This window comes from Notechis scutatus, chromosome 2 (genome assembly GCF_049901735.1).
Source record: "Notechis scutatus isolate UNSWTSFEM ecotype Mainland chromosome 2, rNotScu1.2, whole genome shotgun sequence".
NCBI lineage: Eukaryota > Metazoa > Chordata > Lepidosauria > Squamata > Elapidae > Notechis > Notechis scutatus.
The window spans coordinates 15,989,672-16,004,562 of NC_142010.1; the positions used below are offsets into that span (position 1 = coordinate 15,989,672).

General features: G+C 44.0%; 1 long non-coding RNA gene across 1 annotated transcript in view; it reads left to right on the forward strand.

Annotated features, from left to right (window-relative positions):
* LOC148131833 (uncharacterized) overlaps positions 1 to 14,891 on the forward strand; it is a 501,829-nt gene that overhangs the window by 271,214 nt on the left and 215,724 nt on the right. The gene's annotated exons all lie outside the window — the stretch shown is intronic.

A 14,891-nucleotide genomic window follows, 5' to 3' on the forward strand; every position in this document is an offset into this window, starting at 1 on the left:
AGAGTTAACAAAATTGATACTATGTGGTGGGAGAGCCCTATAAGACAGGGGTGTCCAACCTTGGCAACTTTAAGACTTGTGGACTTCAACTCTCAGAATTGGCATCACTGGAATACATTAATAGGTTTCCCATAAAGTTGATCAGATTTTTCTTCTTTTTCTCTTCCTCTTTTTCCTTTGCTTTTCAACAAGACTCCTTTTGCATTTTTTGCTGTGCCAGCTAGAACTAAATTTCACATTGAGGCACACTGCTTTGAGCTGTTTCTATTTTTCTGACTAAAAGTTGCCTTTGAAGATAACTCTGAAGCTACTTCAGACTGTAATAAGAGTGGGAAGGAACCTTGGAGGTCTTCTAGTCCAACCCTCTGCTCAGGCCGGAAACCCTATACCATTTTGGACAAATGGTTGTCCAATTTCTTCTTAAAAACTTTTTCAGTGTTGGCTGCTTTTAACATGTGGGAACAACAATTCCCAGACAGCTCAGAGTTAAATTCTGGACTGGCTGGGAATTCTGGGACTTGTAGTTCACATATCTTAACATGGCCAAGGTTGAAAAACACCTTGGCTAGATTGTTAGCAAGTGCAACCAGCTTTTGCTTGAATGATGATTCTTGGAAGTTGAGGGTCAGTCTACAGCAGGCTTGTCAAACTGGTGCCCCATGGGCCGGATACGTCACATACAAGCCACACCCACCCCAGCTCTGTAAAGGCAAAAAACATCACAATACATCCCGTGATGCGATTAAATTTGACATCCCTGGTCTACAGGCTGTCATTCTTGATTTAAGGTGTGGATTATTACCTACAAAGCCAATTCAGAATGGTCCAGGGTTATTTTAGGAATCACTTTTATCTAAAATGTGTCAGCCCATCTGTTAGGCCATCAAGAAAGGGCCTAGTTAGAGTACCATACCCATTTCAAGTGGAAATATGGGCAGAAGACAGGACTTTACAATGGTAGCCCTAGAACTGGAACGTGGGTCCTTGGTGCTCTCCGAGCTTGGTTGTTATATTGCTTCTCTCCTTGATTAGTTTCCATCCATTGCTTGTCCTTCCTTCAGGTGTTTTGAGAATAGGTTGAACTCCCCCCCCCCTTCTCTGTGGCAGTCCTCAAATACTGGGATCCTGCTATCGTGTCACCTCTATCCTTTTCACTAGACTAAACATACCCAATTCCTGCAACCATTGTTTGTATGTTTTAGCCTTCAGTTCCCTTATCTTTGTTGTTCTTCTCTCTACTCTTTTTAGAGTCTCGGCATCCTTTCTAGATTGTGTCAACCAATAACTGGATGCAATATTCGAAGCGTGATATTACCTAGGCAATAGAAAGCAGTACAAACACTTCATGTAATCTTGATTCTATGCCTTGGTTTATACAACCAAGAGTTGTATTAGCTTTTTTGGCAGCTACTGCACACCACTGGCTCATATTTAAGTGATTGTCCACTAGAAATCCAGGATCAGTGGAGGATTAAGGCTCTCTGGTGCCCTTAAGCACTGACAAATCTTGGTGCCCCCCCCCTCTTTTGTACATACCATACAAACGAAGCCAAGATTAGGCTATATAAAAGTTTTTGTGGTGCCCCCTTTGGGCCCGGTGCCCTAAGCACTTAGTCTGCTTAATGGTTAATACACCACTGTCCAGGATCCTTCTCATGGTTACTGCTTTTGAACTAGGCACCACCTATTCTATACCTATTCAATTAGTTTTCATGCCTAGTTATTTCAATTTATCAATATATGTCTCCACAGACCAACACGGAGAAGCAAAATTACATTTTATGAAGGAAAAGCTCTTTCCTCTTTTCTCTCTGCCCATGGAATGCCTCCCTGCAGAATGCAGGGAGGCCACCAGGGGGCACCCTCTGTACCTACTGGAAGGCCTGGTAGCTTTCCAACTTCAGTGTGGAACTGAGCATGCTCTCACCCCATTTTGCCTGAGGAGAGGGAAGAAACTGAGCATGCGTCCTGTTTTGGAACTGTGACCTTATTTCCCATAAAAGAATATACATCAGAGAGAAGCCATGTTGATGCATGGAATGTGGGGAATGCATTAGTGAAAACAGTCAACTGATCTCCCATAAAAGGTTCTACTTGGGAGAAACCATATAAGTACACAGAGTGCGGAAAACACTTTAGTGAAAATGAATCCCTTACAATTCACATGAAGAGAAACCTTATAAATCCATGGAGTATGGAAAGAGCTTCAGTCAGGAATCAACCTTATTTCTTATATAAAAATTTACACACAGGAGAAATCGTATAATTTCCTGGAGTATGAAAAGAGCTTCAATACAAGCAGAAACCTTTCTTCCCATAGAACAGGAACGTCAAAACTCAATTTTACAGAGGGCCGCATCAGGGCTGTGGTTGACCTTGGGGAGCCAGGTGGGAGTGGCCAGCTTGATATTACTCACTGAATGTGTCTGATTGCGTGGGCGTGGCCAGCTTGATGCTGCTCACTGGGTGTGGCTGACCTGGGATGGTCCAGCCCTTGAGCACTGGGATCCCACAGCCCAGCCCCGCTTCCCTGAGTGAGCATCTGTTTACCACCTCAAGTCTGCTGCCAGTGCCACCGCTGGGCAAGGCTGGTGAAGAGGCGAGGTGAGGCTGGGCGAGAGGCCAGGACAGGACGAGTCCAACAAGCTGCAGCTGTTGTCGGGCAGAGTGAAGCATAGCGGCCAGTCTCCACATGCTTGCCACAAGTCCCTACACATACATGCCGCCTCCTATGTGCCGCACTTGTGGCAAGCACATGGAGACTGGCCGCTATGCTTCACTCTGCTTGGCAACAGCTGCAGCTTGTTGGCCTTGCCCCACCCAGCCTCTTCACCTGGCCTTCACACACACAGCCTCTTCATCTCTTCACCTGGCCTTTCACCTTTGTGCCCAGTTTTGACTGCTGCCTCCTGTATGCATGCGCACCTGATGGGATGGGGTAGACTGGGCCTGTGTGCCTTTGTGTGCCTTGCACCTCCTGTGTGCATGCCAGGATAGAGTGGACTGGGCCGAAGCAACGTGGGTCAGCCCCTTATAGTTTCCAGGGCAGGCCAGATCCAACCACATCGCTGGCCGGATCACATAGAAGGATCTACTCAGTGTAGAGTTTTAGTCAAAACTCTTCACTAATTTCTCACAAAATGATCCACGGAGGACAGAAACCCTACGTATGTCCTGAATGTGGAAACAGTTTCTGGTGCAGCAGTAATCTTCATCCCATTATAAAATCCACACAAGGGAAAAGTCATATTAAGAGCTTCTGTGAAAATGGAACCCTTGATATTCATAAAAGGATCCACGGGGGGGTGGGGACGGGACCACAAAAATGCCTAGAAAGGGGAAAGACATTCCGTGAAAATGGATCCTTTATTTCCCATAAAGAGATCCACGTGGGAGAATCCCTACAAATGCATAGACTGTGGGATGAGCTTCGTAAATAGTAACCTTAATTCACATCACAGGATCCACACGTGAGAGAGACCATATAGGTCAGTGATGGGTAACCTTTTCAGCACTAAGTGCCCAAAGCACATGCATGCACATTGGCAAAATGCAATGCCTACGCATCCCCCATGCAGGTGTGCACATCCACGTGCATGCACCCCACTCCTCGTCCATACATGCACGTACATCCCAAAGCATGCGCCATGCCACCACATGTACACATGTCCCTCATCTCCTGCATGTGCCCAACCCCCATGCAGAGACTTGAAGACCAGATGGCCGGCGAGAGCCACACACACATGCACGGCGGAGCTGATCTGGGGTGATGGCTCGTGCCCAGAGAGGGCTTAGCGTGCTACTACTGGCACATGTGCCATAAGGTTCACCAACACAGGTCTATGGTATCTGAGGAACTGCCTCACCCCAATGGGATTGGCCTGCCCAACTCGTGCCAGAAGGGGCATGCTGCACTTCTTGTCAGCCAAGGAATTGTAACTAGTGGGGTCCAGAAGAGCCTTTTCTGCCATGGTTCCCATTTTTTGGAATGTCATCCCCCTAGAAGTTAGATCTGCCCCCTCCCTCTTGACCTTCCTAAATGGTCTAAAAACTTGGCTCTCCAACTGGCTTGGTGCCCAGATGAGGGTGACTCATTCTGGAAGTGACTAATAGATTAGACCCCCACCTCCACCAGTGCTTTTCCTGCTGATCCTTTCTTCAGTGTTAACTCTTTCCATTTTAAGACTTGATGTGTTAATATTTCTATTTTCATCATTTACATTGCTTTTATGATACTGTAAGCCGCCCCAGAGTCACTTGATGGTAATACGGGCAGTATAAAAATTTAATAAATGCATAAAACTTTTAGCAGGATGCAAATTTCATTTATTTATTTACTGGGCATACAATACACACCTCTGTAAACTCTTAAATAAGCAGCATATTTGGGCCTGTCGCCTGGAAATCAGGTTAAAGTGTACAAGGATACAATATACAATACTGAGACACGGTAAATATGTACTACATAAAGAAAATCCCAGTGAATCAAAAGAAAGCATACACACACACACACACACACACACACACATATTAAGGCTGCCCAGAATTAATTTGATGACCCATATTAACAATTAAAATAAGTATATTACTGTTAGGAATGTAAGCCACTTAACAGCTATTTGGGTTGAAAATATATAAACCAGGATAAACATTTTAATACTGTATCTTTAAGAAAATGCAAAAACTGTAGTTGGGTGTGGTTTCTCAAATGGCCATAAGATGGAGCCAGAAACCTGGGTTGTTTAGTCTTAGTCTCAGAAGAGAGTGTGAGTAACTCTGTTTTCCTTCTGTTGGAGAGTATTGCCATTCCTCCATTTTTCCTAATTGACTGTTATTCCTGGATTTGATGTAAGTCTGATACTGAACTGTTTTTGACACTGAACTTTGTTATTGGATTATCCCTGGACTGAAAACTGACTGATTTAACCTGTGAATGACTTTGGACTGTGTTTGAACTTTGCTTAACGTTTCTGAAAGTAAAAACCTACATTTACTGTACAATGTATCTGTGTGCTGTGTGTGTATTATTCAACACTTCTGTCAAATACATCTCCCTGTATGCGCTCATTCTCCTAATAGGGAATTACCGAAACAATTACTGTCAAAGACAACTCCAAAATATCATAGACAATGGGGTAAAATTTCAAGGAAGCAGATTTCAATTGAACTTTGGTAAGAATTTCTCAGTGGCAAGATGTCTTTGCCAATGGAAGGGACTGCCCTAAGGTGATTGTCTCTCCTTAAAAATGAGGGTGGATGAATGTCTCTCCAGGATGTTGGATCCCTGCACGCTTCACAAGAAAGTTGAAGTAGATGATTAAGGAGAGTCTCCTACATCCTTTCACCTTAATATTTATGCCACTTTGGAAGACGTGAGCATTACAGAGCATTTGTTTTCATATTTCTAGAATAATTTTTTGAATGATTTGAAATTTGATCCACTAAAAAAATAGAGTAGGGTAGGGTAGGGTAGGGTAGAGTAGAGTAGAGTAGGAATAGTAATAGGAATAGTGTTGAATGGGCACGGATGAGGAAGGAGCAGGACTCAGGAATGCAAGAAACTCTTTAGTTACAATCCAGAAACAAAAGCAAATGAACACAGCCAGCACCGGCTTTTTATAGCCAGTGCTGTCCAACATTCCAGCCACTGATGGAACTCAATCTTCCCACCAGCGGCTGAACCAATGAGTGGAGTCTGACACTGGATTCCGCTCTGCATATATGTAACACCCCTCTGCATATTTAACACCCCTTCCCTCTTAGTTCAGGCTGACCAATCACTGCACATGTGGCAGATGTAGTCCTTCAGGTAGGCAGGGCTTCTGTGGGTGCGACTGGGCCTGTGCGGTTCAGTTGTTCCCGAGGCGGCAGCCTGAACGGACAGGTCCACCACTGCTCCAAACTCTGCCCTTGGAAATGCCTCAAAAGTTTCCTGGGGCGTGGCAGTTTCTGTTGAGCCAGGGGCCTCAGAATTACTACACTGGATTCCTCAACCCCCAGATAAGTCCTCCGCTATCCTGTTTGGGGTCGCCCTTACTGTTATGTGCCTTTGTGGGTTTTCTAATTCTCGGGGTCTCGTCGCTGGAGGTGGGTTGTATTGTTCAGCTTCAGTTGGGGGTTGAAATACGCAGCCCCGCAGTTGGTCTATGTGCCTGTTCCATGTTTTTCCCCTGTCTACCTCCAGCTTGTATGATCTGGGTCCTGTACTTTCGATTATTTTTGCCGGGACCAGGTTTCCCCTCCCGTTGTGTGCGTACACTGTGTCTCCCGGTGCAAACATCCTGCACTTTCCTGTGGAGTCTAGAGGGGTGTCGTTTGTGTAGTTTGGATGGACCCTGTCCATTGTGGACCTTAATTTTCTGTTCATGAGCATTTCTGCTGGGCTTCTGTTAGTTGCTGCGCTTGGTGTTATGTGTTGAATTAGCAGCAATTTGTCGATTTTTTCTTGCCAATCACCGTGGCCTAATTTTTTAAAAATTTCTTTGGTTGTTCGGACCATTCTCTCCACTTGCCCATTTGCCACCGGATGTGTCGGTGCCTGGGGGCATGTCTGACCCCCAGTTGGGTGAGGAAGCTTTCGAATTGCTGTGCTGTGAATTGTAGACCATTGTCCGACACTAGTATATTGGGTAGCCCGTATGTAGCGAACAATTTTTGCAAAGGTCTGGTCGTTGCCTCAGCTGTTGTAGATTTCATGATTACCACCTCCAACCACTTAAAGTAGGCATCGACCACAATTAGAAATGTTTGCCCCTGGAAGGGTCCTGCAAAATCTATGTGTATGCGACTCCATGGTGCTGAGGGCCTCTCCCACTTGAGGGGGGGCTGAGGGAAGGGCAGGTCGGGACTCCTGACATGGTGAGCATGTGGCGACCCAGGTCTCAATGTCTCTGTCTATCCCTGCCCACCAGATATAACTCCTTGCTAGTGCCTTCATTTTTACTATCCCAAGGTGCCCTTCATGTAGCAATCTCAAAACTCTTTCCCTTAATGGCTGTGGTACATCCACCCTGTCTCCCCATAACAAACACCCCCTTAATGCTGACAGTTCTAGCTGTCTGTTTTTAAATGGTTTGAATTCTTCCCCTTCAGTCTTGTTTGGTCAGCCCCACCATACCCAGTTCAAAACTCGCTCCAGCATTTTGTCCTTAGTGGTGATTCTCGCAATGTCCACTACTTTGTGATGCAGGTGGCAAACCTATGCTCTTCCAACTTGAGCAGCATTGATTCTTCTGCAGTCATGAGTGATAGGTCGTGGGTGAGAGAAGACGCAGGAGTCTCTAATCGGCTTAACTCGTTTATTTCGCTACTGCAGAACTGAAGATGGCAGCCAAGCAGCTCCTTTTACAGCAGGGCTGCTCACAGCTACAATCAGTGACGGCTCTTCAAATTCCTGCCACCACGGACTAACCAATCAGAGGTGAGTATGTAAATATCTAACACCCCTCCCCACCTAGTCCGGTCCATCCAATCCTGTTCCGCCTAACGCACGTAATCACATAGGTAGGCAGGGCTCTTATGGGCATGACTGGACCTGCACAGCTCAGTCATGCTAGGAATCCCTCAAATTGGGTGGCCATGAACTGGGGCCCATTGTCGGATACTATTATGTCCAGCAGGCCGTGTGTGGCAAATAGTGTCCTCAGATTTCTAATGACTGCCTCTGCTGTTGTGAAGCATAATGCTGACTTCCAATCACTTAGAATATGCGTCCACTACAATAAAAAATGTGTGTCCCTTTACTGGCCCCGCAAAATCGATATGTACCCTTGACCATGGTCCCCTTGGGATTTCCCACTTGTGGTTGGGTGCTGTGGGAGATGCTGGCCTGGTCTCCTGGCAGGCCTTGCAGATTGATACCCAGGCCTCTATTTCTTTATCCATCCCTGGCCACCACACATAATTCCTTGCCAGGGATTTCATTTTAACCATTCCCGGGTGCCGCAGATGCAACATTTCCATTATATCGTCCCTTAAATTTTCGGGAATTATTACCCGATCCCCCCAAAGTATGCACCCCTTCAGTATTGATAGTTCTGTCCATCTGTTCTGAATGGTTTAGTCTCTTTGGCTGTTTCCTTCTCAGGCCACCCTCTCCCTACCCAGTTCAAAATGTGCTCCAGAGTTTTGTCTTTAGCCATCGCTCTCGTGATGTCAGTTGCTGTTGCCAGTGCTCCCTCAAATGTCTCTATCAGGAGTGTGGCTGTGGTTGGTGCTGGGTTCTCATCCAGGTTGGGTAGGGGGTATCAACTAAGTGCGTCGGCATGGTCAATGTCCCTCCCAGGCCTGTAGATTAAATTGTAGTCATAGGCAGCCAGGAATTCTGTCCAACATGTCATTCTGGGTGACAGGATGTTTGGTGTGGCTCTGTCTCCAGTAGTGGTTTGTGGTCGATGACTAGGGTAAACTTCCTTCCATAGATATATTCGTGGAATCGCTTGATTCCGTGACTGAGGCTAGCGCTTCTTTGTCTAGTTGGCTATAATTCCATTCCGGTTTGGATAATGTCTTTGAGTAGAAAGCTATGGGGGCTTCTTTTCCATTTGGTAATATGTGGCTGGTGATCATGCCGAATGGTGATGCGTCGCAGATTAATATTAATGGTAATGTCTCGCTGTACTTTTATTCTTATGGAAAAGTAAAAAGTGGAAGTTCAATTTTAATGCTTTATTCTATTGCAACAGAGGGAGTCTGAAATCAACGCTTTTTTCCCCTTTTCTCCCTCCACCCTCACTTCTCTTCCCTCTTCTCCCCACCCCCTATTTCTTCCTATGTGATTTTGTATTCTTGTATTTTATTCTATAATTAATAAAATGTTTAAAGAGAAAAAAAAGAACTGGAGGATTTGAATGCAAAATTTGCTTTCTTTTAAGAAACCCTGCTCAGATGCAGCCCAGAATCAGAAGAAGGGAAGGGTCAGAGAAAATGAAGGAATATTTACAAATATGTTTTTTAAAAAATAAAGTAAAATTTAATCTTTGACAGAAGAAAAGCGAACACCAAAAAAAAAAGTCTATAGAAAAAGTTGTTCAGCTCTAGAGTCTGATCCATGAGATATATAGCAATTAAAAGCAAAGAATGATAAAAGTCAGTCTTAGGCAAAAGTATTTGAGATGCAGAAAGATGGGAAGATGAAGTGAAATTGGACCTGAAAGAAAACAGGGTCATCAAACAGCTTATAGAAAATAGCTAAAATAGTTATAGTGTTAACATTACTTTCTGCTCTGGTTGAAAGGATTTAGAATTTCTCTTTGTTTTGACTTTAAAAAATGTGTAAGCTTTCCTATTTGTGAAATAAAAATCTCACCCCAGCCATTGAAGGGAGAGACCCTCCCCACCCCACCCCAAAAAACCTCAAAATCATGTTTCTAGTGCTTTGTGAGTATGAAGTCTGGGTCAATTGGTAACAGTCAGTGGCAGAGGTGGGGTTGCTCCAAGAGATCTCTCAGTGCTCTCAGTGCAAAGGAAAAGAGCATGAGAGAATTTGGTCCAGGGACATCTCATCCCCTCCAGGCAATGGCCTCCCAAATTCCCGGAGCTTCTTCTGGGCCACCTGAGATGGGAGAGGCTGAAGGGGGAGCTCTTCCAGGCCAGGAGACCATTTTCTTGGGAGAATCCTCAGTTTCATAAGATCGCATACAACAAGGACTTCCAAACAGGTTCCTTCTTGCCTGTTTCATTCGTAAGTCATTCCCTGTGCTGGATTCCCCTGTTTGCATTCCTCACACTTTCCTTCTTTTCTTTCTATTTCACTTACTCCTATATTAAAGGACCTAATTTCCTGAATGGTCTGGATTTCCAAAGCTTCTCTCTTTTTCTCTTATTTTGTGGAAGTCACTGAAATCCAAAGATGGGACGGAATAAAAACCGTAACAACTCCGGATTATTTTCCTCTCTCCATCCAAACTTGAGTCCATCACGTGAATGCTTTTGTTTAAAGTAGTGATTGAAATGGTTGTCGTGGCCCTGGCCAGCCCAGTTCTATATTTTTATAACCCCTCATTAATATACACTTCCTGATCCTTATAGAAACAAACGAGTTTTTTAAAGAATTGGTAAATGTTTCTCAAATTAAAAGAAGCCTCTTCCCTTTATGATGTTCTGTTTTAATGATTGAATTATTCTGAATCCCCTTTCGGGGCCAGACAAAAATTAGTCCTTCTACAAATAATGGTGTGTTTGTGGCTCTTCACTCTGGTGGAAAACTATCTCCATCCCACCTTCTCAACACTCATTCAAATGTCAAGGGGATGGGTAACTCTCATTTGCCTCTGGGTTTGGATCAGAGTTGGCTTGGGGCTCAAGTCAGCTGAGATAAAGAGGATTAAATTGAAAAAAAAAAGGATTTTTTTGTTTCTTTTCATGATGATATAATAATAACATGAGCATTTTTTGTAAATGAGTTTCTCTATTAGTGACTTTAATATACTATATGGTGTATTTTTGCCATTCAATTGGTCACTAAGAATCCCCAGCTGCTGCACAATCTCACACTTGGCCACAACCTCCCTGATACCTATCAGAATACACTTGGCCCTTCAGCTGCCTTGCTGGACATGCTCTCTACTGGAGAAGCCCATGTTTCCAATGATGATTGTGGAAGGAAGGAAGGAAGGAAGGAAAGAAAGGAAAGAAGGAAAGGAAAGGAAAGGAAAGGAAAGGAAAGGAAAGGAAAGAAGGAAAGGAAAGGAAAGGAAAGGAAAGGAAAGGAAAGGAAAGGAAAGGAAAGGAAAGGAAAGAAAGAAAATCTCCTTTGGCTCCTCTTGATGCAGTGGCAGGGACATCCTCATCCAGAGGTCCATATTAGGAGGCGCTTACAAAGTCCCTCAGGTTCCCGTATGTGTTTCTTTATTTGGCAGGCTGTGTGGGGTGTGGATGGACGAAGGACAGATCCAACTGTATCTTCTCTATGGGATTCAAGAGCTGCTTTTCACTGTTGTGGGTGTCCTGGCTGAGGAGGGGGATCCAGAGGGGGGAGGGTCAAAATAGACCTCTCCTACCATGACAACAATCCCATTGCTTTGGGGTCTCCTGCTACCCCCCCTGTGAAGTGGTCACACAAGAGGGCAGACAGGAACCCCTGTGGGACAGTCTGGTCATTCAAGAGTTTGCAGGAGTAATGAAGGATCCTGAAGGAATCAGGTCCAAAGAGCCATTCAATTCAATTCAACATTTATTATGGTCACATGCCAAAAGCATTAAAGATAATAAGAACAATAATAATGACAAGCATTTCCTCTTCAGTTCTTTCCTCTTTGCACCTTCTTACAAGTTATCCTAGCAGCAGAAGAAATGAGGTAGGGTCTTGTAAGGCCTACAGACCCCCTGGGACTTGCATGAGGGGACCATGATCCTGTACAGAACCTCTAAAAGACATGCAATAATGAGGTGCACTTTTGCCTGGTTCTCAGAGGCTTTTCAGGGTTGCCTGGATGCGGTGGAGACAGAGAATGGTTTCTCTTTGCTGATGAGGAGGGAGAGGAGGAGGAGGAGAAAGAGGGGAATGAAGAGAAGGGGAGGGATGGGAAGGCCAGAAGGAAGGAGGGGGAGAAGAAGGAGGAAAAGGGGAGAGGGAGTAAGGGGAGGATGAAGAAGGGGAGGAGGAGGAAGTGGAAGGAGGGACAGAAGGAGGAGTGGGAGGGGGAAGGAGGAAGAGAATGGGGAGGAGGAGGATGAGGAGGGTCAAAAATTGTGAATCCCTGTTGATACCAGTTTCTGTGGAATCAAATGCAAGACCCCAAAAAGCCCCAAAAGCCAATAATCCAGGCTCACTGCAGTTCTTATTTATTCTGTGTCCACTGGAGGAATTTCCCTCCTGAAAATAATGGGAGGAACTCCTATGGACAAAATAATGCACTTATATTTCTACATTTCAAGAAAAGAGGAAAACATGACCATACATATGCATATTTAAAAGATGATGGGAGCATGAATATTAATGACTAGCAAGACTCAAGTTACCTCCCTACCATGTAGTGTTGCTGCCCTTAAGAAAGAGTAATGTAAATAACAAGAAACTTATTGCCATAGCAGCTTGGATAAAATGAATTTAGAAATGAGGACATCAAGGTTGTCCCATACATTCCTTCTGTATTTCTATCTTGCTAACACACTAATTCCTCCAAGAAATCTTCCAGACACCTTTTATTTATTTCAACAAAAAAAATAATTGATCACTCGTCTGGAGAACAGCTTGAACCATTTTATAATTTTGTCCTGTTGGAACATGTTAAGAGTTAAAATTCCTCTGTCTCAGATTTCTACATTTCTTCTGGCTGTAAGCTGCTCCTTTGTGAAATGGTAATGGGAGCAGCACTAATATGGGTGCAATGAGGTGCCCCCAGAGCTGTCCACACCATCTTATTGTGGACCAGAAACATCTTCTCAGCGTTCCTCAAGGGGAGGCCCATGTCGAACATATCGCAGTAATCCTTCCAGGAAGTGGACCAAAGAGATTTCCTTGAATTCAAAAAACTCAGATGTTCCTGGAGAAGTATGGTAAACGCATTGAAATTCAAAAAAACTCAGATGTTCCTGGAGAAGTATGGTAAACGCATTGAAACTAAAACAAGAAGAGAGATTTTCTCTGGCAGTAGTAAAGATTGCCCTATCTTCACCCTCCTGCTGTTCTGACCAAGGCTTTCTGAGACAGCAACAAACACATGCTAGTCCCAAAAACCTTTTGTTTTATTTCAACTGCTGTGAATTATATACATTCACAGCCCGTAATGAGTCCCAAACAGTTTGGGAATAGACCAACAGAAGTCTGCCACAGTCTTTCTGGATAAGACTGATAAGCACCCACCTTTATCTCCCTTGAAATGCTGCCAATGACTAAATTGCCAATTAGCTGTACAAGGCCAAATGGAGCACAAAGTCAACACGGAGCTTCAGATGTTAAACTGACCAGAACGAACAAAGTTGCTTCCTGCAAAGGCTCCTGTCCCTTTGCTCCTCCTTTATGTCTTATGGGAGAGGCCAATCACCTTACTCCCAACTTACTCCTTATGGGAGGGGCCAATCACCTTACTCTCAAGTAATCCCTTTTGTCTTAACTGTTCCTGCCTTCTGGCAGCTCTGCGCAAGTGCGCACTGGGAACAGGCTCCCACTGTTCCTCTGCCTCACTGATGTCAGATTCTGGAGGCTCCGGAGTCAGCACGTAACTCCCAGATGGCCCTTGCCTCATCTCTGTGTCAAATGCAGATCCCTTGTCCGAGCCTTCCCCGTGCTCCAGGATGGGCCCCTATTCCTCCCCACTGTCTGACTGCTGCCAGCTCTGCAGGCCGCTGGCAGACCACAACACTTGCCTCTTCCCTTCCAAGGGCTGACTAAGGCCTGGATGACTGAGTAATATCTCTCCATCCATGAATTGGCTGCTCTCATCTCACTGGATGTTGGTTCAAGTGTCATCCAAGACAATATGTTTCCACACTTTTCTGTCCATTGGATTAATATCAAAATTCCTACACAGTGGATTTACTTATGTGAAACTAGATAAATCTAAATATATTGATATCATTTCAAGAGATCAAGCCTGTAATGTCAAATGTTCACTAAATCTAACAGATAGGATTATCCAAATATATTTGTCGTGATGCCCACTCTGGAACATTATCTCTGAGTGAATAAATTGGTTAAAACTTTTGCCCATTTGTATCACAAACAGTTTCAGATGATTCTTCTGCATCTACTTCTGAAAGAGTAACTAAGTTCGAGGGATCCTCGTCAATACTGCTTACCTGCCGCCTTGGAGTCCCCAATCTCTCTTGGAACCCCTTCCTTCTCTTCCTCCATCTGGAAGAATATGCAGTCTTCAAGGCACGGGCCAGAATCTTCATGAAACTGGAATAATGTTTAGAATATGGGATCCGCATCCTGTTCCATTTCCACTGGGTCTCCAGTGGGGCTTTCTGGGTGTATCTTTTCCGGCCTTTGACAGAAAAGGCACATTTTGAAAAAGAACAGTGGAAATAATGATCTTGAAATTGGGGTTCCATAAGGAAGTAGGGCTCAAAGGCATACTCTTTGGGCCTTTTGCTCTCCTGATAAGAAAATTTCCAAACACTATGGACGTATTTCAAAAATTTGCCCTTTTTAATCAACCCAAAACCCAAGACTGTCATGATCCAGACTTCAATGGGTCCTGGCAAATCTTCAATTATTAAATGGAAAGGAAGAATTCTGTCTGAAATGGAATCATGTTTTATGAAGTGAACAAAGACATTGACTTGTTTCCACTTACAGAGGGCAGCCCTGAGAGGCACTGTATGTCCAGTTGTTGAGAATTGTTGAGATATAACCGCACAAATTCCCTTTCTGAGAAGCAGAGGAGGGAAAGTCCTCATGAAATCCTCTCCCTTCTCTGTGTCTAAAGCAAAGAGGTCAATCAGGGTCCATCTGAAGTAGAGGAGCAGTTGGACAATTGCTGGGTACTGGATCCCTTCTTTGGGGAGCAACAGGTGGAAAAAAGGGAATTGGCTTTTATCACTCAGAGCCTCTGAAGTAGTTTCAATCCTGATCTGAAAAAGCAATGAAGAATGCTGTATTATATTGGGGGTCAGAGCCAGCCCAAATTATTAGCTTTTAATAACTGCAACCTGGTTCCCATGAACATACTACGATAATTTATTGTTGATTAGCCATTAAGTCATATCAAAGTGCATAATGTAGAAAATGGAACATTTATAAGTCTGCGATAAAAAAAACAATGCAAGAAAAATTAAGTATAATATAAGTATAAATAATAAGAATAAAGAATGTAAATCATTTCTATATAACCCATACAATTTACCACATATTTCGATCTGAAATGAAATGTTTTGCTCAAATAAGGAGCCATATTATATTATAATATACATAAGTTTGAAATCCTGATTGCACAGGAAATATG